The following is a 16,346-nucleotide window of genomic DNA, read 5'->3' as shown; positions in this document are numbered from 1 at the left end:
CCGCAAATGTGTCCTGGTTTTTCTTAAGTCTTACCTATTTTATGAAGCACAACGTCAGAATTGGTTTTATGTTTGTTAAGGACAAAGCGACCCTCATCTGGCAGATCCTCATTTTTGTTTTACATTCGTCTGTATTTTATGTTTGTCATAAACCTGACCGATCGACGTGGCGCAGTGGTTAGCACACTGGACTCGCATTCGGGAGGACGACGGTTCAATCCCGTCTCCAGCCATCCTGATTTAGGTTTTCCGTGATTTCCCTAAATCGTTTCATGCAAATGCCGGGATGGTTCCTTTGAAAGGGCACAGCCGATTTCCTTCCCAATCCTTCGCTAACCCGAGCTTGCCCTCCGTCTCTAATGACCTCGTTGTCGACGGGACGTTAAACACTAACCACCACCACCACTCATAAACCAGAATGTATTACTTGTTAAGCAGATTATGCTTATAAGGTATCATAACGAGATTTGGTATATTCGGGGTTGTCTGAATGATAGTCTTTCAAAAGTTGGATGGTACATCTCCAGTCTGATTGATTGTACCCCGTTGTCTGAAAATGTATTCGCTGCCTCTTACCTCAAAGATTTAAGAATTTCCGCAGGTATGTTATGTATTCGGTCTGCCTCGTTTGTGCGCAGTTCTTTCAAAGCTTTGCTAAACTCTGCCTCCAATAGTATACCCACTGATTCTTCCAAATCGACATCAATTCCTGGCTGAGGGCGATATTTTGAGCAGATTCACCGACACCATCACCTTTCCTCCAACTGGCTTTCTTCTGGATCCATATATCTCCACATACAGGTATGGACAATAACTATAAGTCAGTCTGTGATTACGCATCTAATGTCCATGCTTTCCAAAAGTTTTTCTGGACATCGTAAAGAAAATCACGTACACATGTTTTGCAGAGTGACCTAGCATTTCTGCGAACTACATTAAATAAGTTAACTTTCCTAGTTTTATTAACCACTGTAGCACGAAAATTTGTTCCATCTTTTATCTACTCGGCGAAAACATGTCTAAACCATGCCAGCGTCAACAGCTTCGTAACTCACAGCTGTACCAGGCCTCACATTTCTAAGAGAAGAAATTGTCTCACATTTCAGTGGTCCGAGGATATTTTTCACTAAATAAAACACGTAGGGCGGATAGTAGCTTGTCCTACATCTTATACCTCGGCGAAAGTCTTTGTTGAAAGATGGATTTGCCGTCATGTGGTCACTTATTGATTGAACGAAGCTCTTACATTAGCAGAACTGGCAGGAGATGCTTTGAAGGAGAAACAACTTTGGTCACTAGCTCGCCCTTAGGACGACGTAGCTTAAGTGAATGCAGCATTCTTAATGCATGCTGTTTTCGTCTAGTTTTCTACCACAACCTGCCAAAGAAGATAACCTGACACACGGGGAGTATAAATATGTAGGATTCCACGCTCTCCTTGGGATAAGCGTGCGCAAAGGAAAGTACAAACGTACGGAATAAGTTCAAATAATATGTGAGTGCCTCGAAGACTCCTTAACTAATAGAAACCGGTACGTTGTTCTGTATGGTTATAGGTAAGGGTTCCGTCAGGAGTGTCCCATGACGTGTGACGGACCTGCTCTCATCCTCGGTATACTACGTAAACGATGTAACGGACAGGGTGAGCTGTAACCTGCGGCAGTTTGCTGGTGACGCTGCGGGGTGCGGGAAGGAGTCGCCGTTGTAGGATTGTAGGAGGATCCAAAACGACTCAGAGGTAAGTCCTAGATGTGTGATGAGTGGGAGCTTCCTCTGAGTCTAGAAAAATGTAAGCTAATGCAGGCGAGTAGGAGATACAATCCTACGACGTCCATGTACAGTGTCACTGGTGTGCTGCTTGACAGTCACGTCGGGTCAGTATCTGGACGTAGCGCTGCAGAGCGATATGGAATGGAGAGAGCACGTAAGGACGACAGTAGAGGAGGCGAATGGTCGACATCCTTGGTTTATTGGGGGACGTTCAGGAAAAAGTAGCTGATCTGTAGAGAAGAACGCTTATAGAACACTAGTATGGCTGGTTCTACGAGGGTTTGACTGAAAAGTAATGCCTCCGCTTTCGTAACTCTTCAACAGTTGGCAGCGTTGGTATGCGGCAGGTACTGGCTTGTTTGTGGGCTCTTCTCTGCAGCTCCAGTTGGCGGGAAGCCTTAGCATTGAACTGCTGTGTTGTTGCAGTGTTAAGTATGGAACCCTGCGCAGACGCTCGGCTAATGCAATTTAAGCAACGTGCAGTCATTCAATTCTTGACAGCAGAAGGTGTCACCCCAAACGAGATTCATCAGAGAATGAAGGCAGTTTATGGTGATTGTGTTGATGAGAGTACTATGCGTCTTAGGCGAATAAGTTTAAAAATGTTGAGGGGGGGAAATCTGATCTTCGTGACAAAGAAAGAGTTGGACGTTGTGTGACAGCAACCACCAAGTTTCACAAGCAAAATGTTGACAGATTGATTCAGGACGATCGTCGTATCACTCAGAGAGAAATTTCAAGCACAATCGACATTTCACAAGAACGTATGGGTCACATCATTGCTTTGCTTGGCTATCGGAAGATCTGTGTGTGATGGGTACCCCGGATGCTGGCTCCTGAAATGAAAGCGCACAGACTTGAAGTTTGCCAGAAACTCGTCTCGGTTACGAGAATGAAGATGTCGCCTTTCTCCATTCAATCACGGGACATCATTTTGCTTCTGATGAAGACGTTGAGAGAACTGTGAGGCTGTGGTTGCGGAAACAGAGAGTCAACTTCTTCCGTGACGGCTTCAGAAAAGTTGTCCATCGTTGGCTGGAATGTATGCAATTAGCTGGGCATCATATTAGAATGTGATCTATAATTACCAGTAATCATTTTCCAAGGATTATTTCTGCGTTTGATTTATTAAAATATTCCCATCCAAACCCAGTTAACGAAGGTGGAGGCATTACTTTTGATTCAACCCTCGTAGAGTAATGCTCTAGTGTTTGTGATCCCAACCATGTCGGTTTAAAGGAAGACATCAAAGACTCTGGAAGATGTACTGCTAGGTTTCTTACTGGTTAGATGCTCTCGGTAGCTCCGATCAACATGCGAGTATTAGGGAGATGGTTCCTAAAGACAAATGAGAATCCCTGGAGGTAATACGTATATTTTCACGAAACACTACTGAAAATATTTAGAGATCAGGCAGTTGCTGCTGCCTGCAGAATGAATCTGTTGCTGCCAACATACATTTCGTGTAAGGGTCACAAAGACAGGATAAGAAAATTGGGCCTCGTGCGGAGGAATGTAGACAGTCGTTTCTGCCTCCTATTTGCGAGCGGAACAGGAAAGGAAATTACTAGCAGTGGTGTGAGTTAACCACTGCCGTGCACCATATGGTGGCTTTTGCAGTATGTAGGTAGATCTAGATGAAAACCTGAACACTGAAATACCCGAAGATTAGGCCATACAACAGCGGCCTTATTGGTTGGGAACAGGATGCTTAAATGTATCGATTTTTAACAGTGTCACTAAACAATTGGACTCAGCTTTTATTGGCTGTAATGGGTGTTAGGAGAGAGGTATGGGGTATGTGTAACACTATTTGTGGTTTGCATAGCTGGATGACAACAAGTAGTCCACTGGGAATCAGCGACACCCTTCTGGGAGCAGTCCGATGTGAAGAAATTTTTTAGCGCAACTAGTCTGTTATTCCTTCAGATCGGCATTCTTTCAAACCAACTGTTGAAACTGATGAACAAAAATCTAAACGACAAGATTGGTCTTTGCGGTGGGCGGAGACGTGTCAGGGGAAATGACGTAATCGGCGCTCGGCGCTACCAACAGAAACTGCAACGTTTAACTTCACCAAGCAGTTCCGACACTACAACTGCTAGATCGCTGACGTTTGCAGAAAAGAAAAAACGGGGATGTCGAAATAAAGTGTTCCAGACAAATGCGATATGTGACGAAACGGAACGATGGACCCATCGGACACCTTCTATTGTGCCACTTACAATGATTTACCATTGTTAGCAAAGTGGTTATCACCAAGCGTGAACGAGCATCGTTTTCCTGTCAGTTGTTGCTCTAAGGGGGATAAACAGGCTGCTAGATTGCTGTTGTGCAGAATATTTAATAATAAATCGATGCTTACATATAAATCTCTAAAACTAGCGGAATTTTTATAATGTGCAGCCGTTAATTTTTGGCCAGTACGTCGATATTTCTTCCGTAGAAATACCGATACATCAATAATTATTTCGATATATCGAGCACCGGTCATGATATTCTTTTAAATATCGACATGTCGGACTCCCGATAATATTAAAAATATCAACAGCCCTAGCCGCTACTAACAGCAGGGAAACACGACCTCACGGCGTTTGTCGCTGCTTCGTAGCGGATTACTAACTACCAGCAAGTTGTGCAGCCCACAAATACCTTCCCACCGACCAGTGGTATTTTAAGGCCAATAAAATCTAATTAACGAGACATCGGTGGCCTAGTGACGCCGTATGAAATGTAACATACACTGAGGTGATACAAGTCACGGGATAGTTATATTCGCGTATACAGGTGGCGGTTGTATGGGGTACACACGATATACACTCCTGGAAATTGAAATAAGAACACCGTGAATTCATTGTCCCAGGAAGGGGAAACTTTATTGACACATTCCTGGGGTCAGATACATCACATGATCACACTGACAGAACCACAGGCACATAGACACAGGCAACAGAGCATGCACAATGTCGGCACTAGTACAGTGTATATCCACCTTTCGCAGCAATGCAGGCTGCTATTCTCCCATGGAGACGATCGTAGAGATGCTGGATGTAGTCCTGTGGAACGGCTTGCCATGCCATTTCCACCTGGCGCCTCAGTTGGACCAGCGTTCGTGCTGGACGTGCAGACCGCGTGAGACGACGCTTCATCCAGTCCCAAACATGCTCAATGGAGGACAGATCCGGAGATCTTGCTGGCCAGGGTAGTTGACTTACACCTTCTAGAGCACGTTGGGTGGCACGGGATACATGCGGACGTGCATTGTCCTGTTGGAACAGCAAGTTCCCTTGCCGGTCTAGGAATGGTAGAACGATGGGTTCGATGACGGTTTGGATGTACCGTGCACTATTCAGTGTCCCCTTCGACGATCACCAGTGGTGTACGGCCAGTATAGGAGATCGCTCCCCACACCATGATGCCGGGTGTTGGCCCTGTGTGCCTCGGTCGTATGCAGTCCTAATTGTGGCGCTCACCTGCACGGCGCCAAACACGCATACGACCATCATTGGCACCAAGGCAGAAGCGACTGTCATCGCTGAAGACGACACGTCTCCATTCGTCCCTCCATTCACGCCTGTCGCGACACCACTGGAGGCGGGCTGCGCGATGTTGGGGCGTGAGCGGAAGATGGCCTAACGGCGTGCGGGACCGTAGCCCAGCTTCATGGAGACGGTTGCGAATGGTCCTCGCCGATACCCCAGGAGCAACAGTGTCCCTAATTTGCTGGGAAGTGGCGGTGCGGTCCCCTACGGCACTGCGTAGGATCCTACGGTCTTGGCGTGCATCCGTGCGTCGCTGCGGTCCGGTCCCAGGTCGACGGGCACGTGCACCTTCCGCCGACCACTGGCGACAACATCGATGTACTGTGGAGACCTCACGCCCCACGTGTTGAGCAATTCGGCGGTACGTCCACCCGGCCTCCGGCATGCCCACTATACGCCCTCGCTCAAAGTCCGTCAACTGCACATACGGTTCACGTCCACGCTGTCGCGGCATGCTACCAGTGTTAAAGACTGCGATGGAGCTCCGTATGCCACGGCAAACTGGCTGACACGGACTGCGGCGGTGCACAAATGCTGCGCAGCTAGCGCCATTCGACGGCCAACACCGCGGTTCCTGGTGTGTCCGCTGTGCCGTGCGTGTGATCATTGCTTGTACAGCCCTCTCGCAGTGTCCGGAGCAAGTATGGTGGGTCTGACACACCGGTGTCAATGTGTTCTTTTTTCCATTTCCAGGAGTGTATATGAGAAGCGCAATGGGGAGCTGTCGTTTGTACTCAGTTGATCCGTGTGAAAAGGTTTCGAACGTGATTATGGCCACAGGCCGGGAATTGACAGGCTTTCAACACGGAAGGGAACTCTGTGTCGAAGAGAAGACCACCAAATTTCGGACATTACCTCACCACGGAAAACGCAGTGGCCGACGGCCTTCACTTTAAGACCGAGAGCAGAGGCGTTTTAGTAAAGTTGTCAATACCAACAGACAAGCAACACGGCGCGAAGTAACTGCGGAAATCAATGTGGGACGTACGACAAACGTATCCGTTAGGCCAATGCTGCGACATTTGCCGTTTATGAGGCTGTGGCAGCAGACGGCCGACGCGCTAACAACACGACATCGCCTGCAGCGCCTCTCCTGCGCTTGTGCCCGTATCGATTGGACCCTAGACGACTGCAAAACCGTGGCCTTGTCAGATGAGTACCGATTTCAGTTTGTAAGAGCTGATGCGCGGCGCAAATCCTGCGATGCCACCGGCTCAGGTTGTCCACACGGCACTGCGCAAGCTGGTGGAGGCTTCGTAATGGTGTGGTCTGTGTTTACGTGGAATGGAATGGGCCCTCTGGTCCAACTGAACCGACAGTTGACTGGAAATGGTTACGTTCGGCCATTTGGAGGCCATTCACAGCCATTCGTGGACTCTATGATGCCATCAACGACGATCATGTCACCAGACCACAGTTCTTTGCGGTTGGTTTGAAGAACATGCTGGATAATTCGAGGGAATGATTTGGGTATCCAGAGCGCCCGACACGAATCCCAATGAACATTCGTGGGACACATTCAAGAGGTCAGTTTGTGCACAAAATCCCGCACTGCCAGCAATTCCGCAACTATGGACGGCTATAGTGGCAGTTTGGTTCATTATTTCTGGACGGGACTCCCAACGAGTTGTTGATTCCATGCCACGTCGACCTGCTGCACCGTGCTGGGCAGGAGGAGATCGGACATGGTATTAGGAGGTATCTAACGACTTTTGCCACGTCGGTTGAGTAAAGCACAGGGCGTCTTAGTCTTTCTTCTGGGGAGAGCCGCTGGAGAACTTGAACTGGAAAAAGAATGCTGTATGTTAACCAGGGACCTTGAAAAGACGGAGAGGCTCCGTCCCCGCCGCAGCCACAGTGGTCCCCAACCCCACGACGACTACCGCAGTCCACTTCACCCGTCCGTCGGCCCACAGCGAACCCACGGTTATTGTGCGGTTCGACCCCCGGTGGATCCCCCCAGGGAACGTCTCACACCAGACGAGTGTAAGCCCTACGTTTGCGTGGTAGAGTAATGGTGGTGTACGCGTAGGCGGAGAACTTTTTTGCGCAGCAATCGCCGACATAGTGTAGCTGAGGCGGAATAAGGGGAACCATCCTGCATTCGCCGAGGCAGATGGAAAACCGCCTAAAAACCGTCCACAGACTGGCGGGTTTACCGGACGTCGACCCAAGTCCGCCGAGCGGATTCGTGCCGGGGACAACGCGCTCCTTCTCGCTCCGGAAAAGAAGAATGTTACTGAGCTTCTCAAACAGATAAGTTCATTTACTTTGCTCATCGTACAGTTCCTAATCTTGGAAACAAACGAATTTAACTCCTGACATATTTTTCAATTTCCACTCAATAACGTCTTACGGAGTAATTTTCTGCGGCAATTGATGACTTACAAAGTAGTTATTGTACAACAGCGAGCAATGTGAATAATACATGGTGTTCTCCCACGAACGTCATATAGGCAATTCTTCAAGGAGCCAGGCATTTTAACTGCGCTGTCGCAATACAAATATTCCCTAACGGAATTCGTTATAAATAATGCATCACAACTAGCAGTGGAACGGAAAGGTAGTTTATTTTAATATTTTAGCAATTGTAGTGTTGAATAAGATAACGCGGGAATACACAGAGAAGGATTTTAGTGAGTCACGGAGAGTAAGTAGTCTGTGTGGAAGGTGTAGAGTACGACCACCGGTTCGTATCTTTGTGCCCACAGATAAGGGCGCCGTCGAATGAGCGAGGGGGGAGGGAGGAAGGGGGGAGAGTTCAGCGACCCCGCTAGCGATGGCATCAGCGCCGGCATCCTGAGTGAGCCATTGGCTGACGTGCCGGTGGCTGTTGACTGCTCTCAGAAGGCAGCCACAATATGGCTCTTGCCAGCTCCCACTAGCGTCAAGGTCGATCCTAAGGTTCGTTTTTAGAGAAAGAAATGCGGATACTATTCTGGAATCGTCCGAAAACCATAACATTTAAACCACACATAACTGATGGTGAGGCTACTTGCTTATCTTTGACAAGTAAAACTTTATTACCGACACCAAATCCTGATACAGTTCGGCGCCTCTACGAAATGCGTTAATATCCTGATTACGTGGTGACAGGAAATGAGAAACGCGTAAAACATTCTTCTGAGATATTTCGATCAGGGCGCTTCAGCCTGAAATGACGCCTCACAGGACAGGAGTATTTCGATGTCTCAGTACTGTTCCTGGTACGTCCCTTACTCGTTAAATGTCAGGACAATAGGTGGCCCAGCGAATATGTACGATTCTATTAATGATTCTTCGACATTCTAGGCAATATGTAATGGTGCATTGTTTATCGAATGTAAAATTGTACACCCAACAAAACTTGGATAAGCAGTATCCTGCGACTGCAACATAAATGAATCACAATTGGAATCAGTCAACTGAGATACTTACCTGAAAGCAGGGACATGAAATGGAACTACCGCACAGGCTCCGTCGTAAGGAGGGCAGTGACAAACTGGTTCATTGACGGGGTACCGGGGGAAAAGCACTCAGTCTACACAGTACACCTCGTACAACCACTGGTGCGTCCAACCTTCACGTGTGTGCGGATATGGAATGGAACTGAGGCTAACAGAGAATAGTGAACGTTTACAAAGAAGGGCTACGTGAGTGGTCACAGTTTTATTTGAACACACTAGACCGCCACGGAAAGTTGAAAAACCAGAACTCGCAGTCGCTGGAAGATAGTAAGCAGGCTTTCGCAGAACATTTGGCGTCTGAGTCTCAGGAGGCAGTGTTAAGTGAAGAACCAGGAGATGCTTTCATACCTTCAAGTAGCACTCCCGCAGATACTGTGAATGCAAAATTAAACTAATTACAACACGCACAGAGACGTTAAGCATTCAGTCTTCCAGGAATGGCGAGGAACCATAACATGACGTACCATCTGTCATGCACTTCGAAGTGGTTTGCAGAGTATATTCATGGTGACTCAAAAGTCATGTCTCACAGGACAGAATCTACATTGGTGATTCAGTAGTATTGGGCCACAGGACAAAGTCTTATTCGGAGATGTGGCAGGAACGAACATTTCAAGCAAAAATATTTAGTAAACATGGGCTCTAAAATGCATACATTAAGAACTATGAGCACTAATTCAACTTCAATACTGAGAAACGAATTTCTTCTGCTACAAGCTCTCTGCTTTCCATATTTTGGGAGCAGGTAGTACGGACCAAAACAAGAACAATTTATTCGGTAAACATGGGCACTAAAATGCCCAAATTAAGAGCTATGAGCACTCCATCTTCTACTGAACAAATGGTCATGGCTTCTAGGGTATTCATTTTAGAGCCCACGTTTAATGGATAATTTTTTCTCTATCTGATTCATACTACATCCACCCAATATATGGAAAGCAAAGAGCTTGTAGTAGAAGAGATTCGTTTATCAGTATCGAAGATGAATAAGTGCTCATAGCTCTTAAGGTATGCATTTCAGAGCTCATGCTTTCTAAAAGTTTTTGCTTCGTAAGATGGTTCCTCTCATAGCCCTGCATACAACTTCGGCCAACCCTACTGAATAACATGCAGATCTTGCCCTATGAGACATGCCTTTTGAATCGCCCTGTATACGTAGAAATAAATGTAGGTAAATACAGGTCTAGGACTCTGAATATCAGGGTAACTGTATAAGGTAAAGTCACACCCTTCCTTCAACACTGTTGGATACGTCAGCCATACGTAATACTGCGTATGATCAATGTTAATATCCGCCGGGCACCGAGACATTGCATCTGCATTTGATCCAGTGTTTTGCAGAAAGAAAAGTCACATAACCAGCATGTGATCGTCATTGCGAAGTATCCCAAGCCAGCCGAAGCCTTTCGGACACGCCTCCGAGACGTCAGTACTTTCGTTTTCTATTCTGAGGCGTCGACGATCAAAATATGACACAGATGCATCTGACAGTGCTGAAATGAGTTCTGAAGGGCAGTAGACTTAAATCCAAACAACTTGCTGGCAGAGTGATACAAGAGAAAACAAATGCCTCATTGATTCGTTTCGTGGTATTCAAGTCTCCTAGAACATCACACATATATTGATTTTATGGTAATGATCCGATCGTACTGGTTTCACCATAATATCCACTTTTAGTTTTCTGTTGTTCTTCATGAGAATTACCGATAGCTGAATGGTCAGCGTGACGGACTGCCGTCCTAAGGGGCATGAGTTCGATTCCCGGCTGGATCGGACATTTTCTCCGCTCAGGGACTGGGTGTTGTGTTGTCTTCATTATCATTTCATCCCCATCCGGCGGGCAGGTCGCCCCATGTGGAGTCGAATGTATTAAGACCTGCACCAAGGCGGCTGGACCTGCCCCGTAAGAGGCCTCTGTGCCAATGACACCAAACGCTCATTTAATTTTCAATCCACAGTGACAGTCATCGATATAATGGTGGAAAGAGCTGTAAATTGTTTGGTAACTTATGTCCTCTCACTGCAAGAGAAACACTTCCGTATTCACTCTATCGCCATCTCACAAAGTGTGTATTAGTCCGACGAATCAAATCATGTGTTACCTGGTGGAACAGTTCCGTAAGAAGTGGGTAATCACATTGACCTACTTAATGCTCGTAAGGCTAATTAGCAACTTAACCACGCTTCAAGTTTAATCTCTTACTCATTGGTAATCAAATTTCGTGCTAATGTAGAGTTCAGTATACTAAGATATGATATATATAACCAAATAGATACGACCTACTCGTAATGAAGAAAAAGAAACAAATTACACTCATATAGATTTTTGGTTCAATTATACCTCAAATGGAGAACCAGTTCAAATTAAATTCGCTACTAGATAATATTTTCTATCAATAGTATCTACAATGCATTGTTGTTGTTGTGGTCTTCAGTCCTGGGACTGGTTTGATGCAGCTCTCCATGCTACTCTATCCTGTGCAAGCCTCTTCATCTCCCAGTACCTACTGCAACCTACATCCTTCTGAATCTGCTTAGTGTATTCATCTCTTGGTCACCCTCTACGATTTTTGCCCTCCATGCTGCCCTCCAATACTAAATTGGTGATCCCTTGATGCCACAGAACACGTCCTACCAACCGATCCCTTCATCTGGTCAAGTTGTGCCACAAACTTCTCTTCTCCCCAATCCTATTCAATACTTCCTCATTAGTTATGTGATCTACCCATCTAATCTTCAGCATTCTTCTGTAGCACCACATTTCGAAAGCTTCAATTCTTTTCTTGTCCAAACTATTAATCGTTCATGTTTCACTTCCATACGTGGCTACACTCCATACAAATACTTTCAGAAATGACTTCCTGACACTTAAATCTATACTCGATGTTAACAAATTTCTCTTCTTTAGAAAAGCTTTCCTTGCCATTGCCAGTCTACATTTTATATCCTCTCTACTTCGACCATCATCAGTTATTTTGCTCCTCAAATAGCAAAACTCGTTTACTACTTTAAGTGTTTCATTTCCTAATCTAATTCCCTCAGCATCACCCGATTTAATTCGACTACATTCCATTATCCTCGTTTTGCTTTTGTCGATGTTCATCTTATATCCTCCTTTCAAGACACTGTCCATTCCATTCAACTGCTCTTCCAAGTCCTTTGCTGTCTCTGACAGAATTACAATGTCATCGGCGAACCTCAAAGTTTTTATTTCTTCTCCATGGATTTTAATACCTACTCCGAATTTTTCTTTTGTTTCCTTTACTGCTTGCTCAATATACAGATTGATTAACATCGGGGAGAGGCTACAACCCTGTCTTACTCCCTTCCCAACCACTGCTTCCCTTTCATGTCTCTCGACTCTTGTAACTGCCATCTGGTTTCTGTACAAATTGTAAATAGCCTTTCGCTCCCTGTATTTTACCCCTGCCACCTTTAGAATTTGAGAGAGAGTATTCCAGTCAACATTGTCAAAAGCTTTCTCTAAGTCTACAAATGCTAGAAACGTAGGTTTGCCTTTCCTTAATCTTTCTTCTAAGATAAGTCGTAAGGTCAGTATTGCCTCACGTGTTCCAGTGTTTCTACGGAATCCAAACTGATCTTCCCCGAGGTTGGCTTCTACTAGTTTTTCCATTCGTCTGTAAAGAATTCGTGTTAGTATTTTGCAGCTGTGACTTATTAAGCTGATAGTTCGGTAATTTTCACATCTGTCAACACCTGCTTTCTTTGGGATTGGAATTATTATATTCTTTTTGAAGTCTGAGGGCATTTCACCTGTTTCATACATCTTGCTCACCAGATGGTAGAGTTTTGTCAGGACTGGCTCTCCCACTGCCGTCAGTAGTTCCAATGGAATATTGTCTACTCCGGGGGCCTTGTTTCGACTCAGGTCTTTCACTGCTCTGTCAAACTCTTCACGCAGTATCATATCTCCCATTTCATCTTCATCTACATCGTCTTCCATTTCCATAATATTGTCCTCAAGTACATCGCCCTTGTATAGACCCTCTATATACTCCTTCCACCTTTCTGCTTTCCCTTCTTTGCTTAGAACTGGGTTTCCATCTGAGCTCTTGATATTCATACAAGTCGTTCTCTTATCTCCAAAGGTCTCTTTAATTTTCCTGTAGGCGGTATCTATCTTACCCCTAGTGAGATAGGCCTCTACATCCTTACATTTGTCCTCTAGCCATCCCTGCTAAGCCATTTTCATTTCCTGTCGATCTCATTTTTGAGACGTTTGTATTCCTTTTTGCCTGTTTCACTTACTGCATTTTTATGTTTTCTCCTTTCATCAATTAAATTCAATATTTCTCCTGTTACCCAAGGATTTCTATTAGCCCTCGCCCTTTTACCTACTTGATCGTCTGCTGCCTTCACTACTTCATCTCTCAGAGCTACCCATTCTTCTTCTACCGTATTTCTTTCCCCCATTCCTGTCAATTGTTCCCTTATGATCTCCCTGAAACTCTCTACAACCTCTGGTTCTTTCAGTTTATCCAGGTCCCATCTCCTTAGATTCCCACCTTTTTGCAGTTTCTTCAGTTTCAATCTGCAGTTCATAACCAATAGATTGTGGTCAGAATCCACATCTGCCCCTGGAAATGTCTTACAATTTAAAACCTGGTTCCTAAATCTCTGTCTTACCATTATATAATCTATCTGATACCTTTTAGTATCTCCAGGGATCTTCCATGTATACAACCTTCTTTTATGATTCTTAAACCACGTGTTAGTTATGACTATGTTGTGCTCTGTGCAGAATTCCACCAGGCAGCTTCCTCTTTCATTTCTGTCCCCCAATCCATATTCACCTACTATGTTTCCTTCTCTCCCTTTTCCTACACTCGAATTCCAGTCACCCATGACTATTAAATTTTCGTCTCCCTTCACAATCTGAATAATTTCTTTTATTTCATCATACATTTCTTCAATTTCTTCGTCATCTGCAGAGCTAGTTGGCATATAAACTTGTACTACTGTAATAGGTGTGGGCTTCGTATCTATCTTGGCCACAATAATGCGTTCACTATGCTGTTTGTAGTAGCTTACCAGCATTCCTATTTTCCTATTCATTATTAAACCTACTCCTGCATTACCCCTATTTGATTTTGTGTTTATAACCCTGTAGTCACATGACCAGAAGTCTTGTTCCTCCTGCCACCGAACTTCACTAATTCCCACTATATCTAACTTCAACCTATCCATTTCCCTTTTTAAATTTTCTAACCTACCTGTCCGATTAAGGGATCTGACATTCCACGCTCCGATCCGTAGAACGCCAGTTTTTTTCTCCTGATAACGACATCCTCTTGAGTAGTCCCCGACCGGAGATCCGAATGGGGGAATATTTTACCTCCGGGATATTTTACCCAAGAGGACGCCATCATCATGTAATAATACAGTAAAGCTGCATGCCCTCGGGAAAAATTACGGCTGTAGTTTCCCCTTGCTTTCAGCCGTTCGCAGTACCAGCACAGCAAGGCCGTTTTGGTTATTGTTACAAGGCCACATCAGTCAATCATCCAGACTGTTGCCCTTGCAACTACTGAAAAGGCTGCTGCCCCTCTTCAGGAACCACACGTTTGTCTGGCCTCTCAACTGATACCCCTCCGTTGTGGTTGCACCTACGGTACGGCTATCTGTATCGCTGAGGCACGCAAGCCTCCCCACCAACGGCAAGGTCCATGGTTCATGGGGGGGGGAGGGGGGGCTTGGTATTACGTGCTAATTTATTGACTTCTACATTAACGAAATGAAACAAAAGATTGGAAAAGAGGGAGACGGAGAGAGAGAGAGAGAGAGAGAGAGAGAGAGAGAGAGAGAGAGAGAGAGAGAAAGTGAGTGAACGAGTGTGTGTGTGTGTGTGTGTGTGTGTGTGTGTGAGAGAGAGAGAGAGAGAGAGAGAGAGAGAGAGAGAGAGAGAGAGAGAGAGAGAGAGAGAGACAAAGAAGGGAAGAGGAAACGGCTATTCATTAACTGGATCCAAACACCGCAGTTGGCCCACTGGCACTAATATCTTCCCCGATTTGCCAGTGCTTAAAATAGGACGACTACTTAGCAATCTTGTAGGACAAGTATGTGCATTATAGCCTATACATTGATTTCCACTGCACTCGATGCGTCTCTTCATGCTCGAAAATCATCCCACACGTTTTCTGTCAGACGGGAGCCTTAGTCGAGCCACGCCAGTACGATCACTTCCTCTCGTCCTCTCAATGGTTCAACAGTTCCGAAGAGAAAGAAAATTCAAACGGGACAGGGTTACAGCTGTTGAAGGCAATCAAGAACTTCGCAGCCTATTGCATCGTAACAGTTTGTGGAAAATTTCGACCAATATACTAGAATGTTCTTATTAAGAAAGAACCAACAGTTGACATTCGTAGCGTGGTTGTAAGGACACGTTTGCCGTCAGACCGGGAGTTATGCGGTAGTACTTAAGACTGTAGGATAGGGAAATGTGGCGTATGGGAAAATTTAGAATATCTTTTGAGGAAAGAGCAGAAGCTGTTAGGACATCGAAAGTTCATTTATAAAGCCTATACTAATGCCAGTCTGGAAGTGCAATGAACAGTGTGGAAGTGTTATATAGGAGTGATAAGATTGAAGGTAGTATTATTGAAAGGGGAGGGCTAAGTGAGTTAACATGATATGTCTTTCAATGCTGTGACAAATTATTCTCGCAGTATCACATTACTCATAAGTCGAAACAAGGTACCACTAGTTAACATGATTCCCTCGCAGTTATTAAGATATTTAGGAGATCTGACAATGAGAAAAGTATTTCACATGATATGCAAGGCGCATGAGAAAGACCGTCACATTTGAAGTGGAACATTACAATTCCTATACGAGTACTAAGGAGGTGCTGGAAGGTGAGACTACTACCGGAACACCAGTTTAATAAGTCACGGTTGCAAAACACAGGGACCAGTTAGTTACAGAAGTACGGAGGCCAGGAGAACCAAACCTCGGGGAGAAAAAGTATGGATTTCGAGGAATTGTCTGAACTTGTAAGAAAAGTTGTAGGGTCAATTTTGCCTCACAAGGGAACATCATCAAGTTGACCTCATATTTTAAGGAGAAGAAAGCACCCTTGCAAGATATCAGCCGGGTCAATCGAACCCGAGAGAAAATTTGGGCCATAATTTTGATTCAAGATAGCGAAACGAAAGCCATAGTTTTAAATTGCACGTCCAAGGAACCACTCGCACAGGAGCATCGTACGAACATCGGACATCGAACTTGACCATCGGACGGACTCCAATATGGACGACATAGTAATAAGCATACCCGGCGTAGAGAAACAACAAAAAGATCTGAAAGCAGGTAAATCATCAGATCCGGATGGAATTCCAGTTCGATTTTACGAAGAGTACCCTATGGCACTGGCCCCTTACCTAGCTTGCATTTATCGTGAATCTCTCGCCCAGGACAAAGTCCCATGCGACTGGAAAAAAAGCACAGGTGCCTCCAATGTATAAGAAGGGTAAGAGAACGTATCCGCAAAATTACACACCAATATCCCTAACTTCTATTTGCTGCAGAATCCTTGAATATTCTCAGTTCCAATATAATAAGCTCTCTT

Source organism: Schistocerca americana, chromosome 5 (assembly GCF_021461395.2).
Source record: "Schistocerca americana isolate TAMUIC-IGC-003095 chromosome 5, iqSchAmer2.1, whole genome shotgun sequence".
Classification (NCBI taxonomy): domain Eukaryota; kingdom Metazoa; phylum Arthropoda; class Insecta; order Orthoptera; family Acrididae; genus Schistocerca; species Schistocerca americana.
This window is presented reverse-complemented; position numbering follows the sequence as displayed.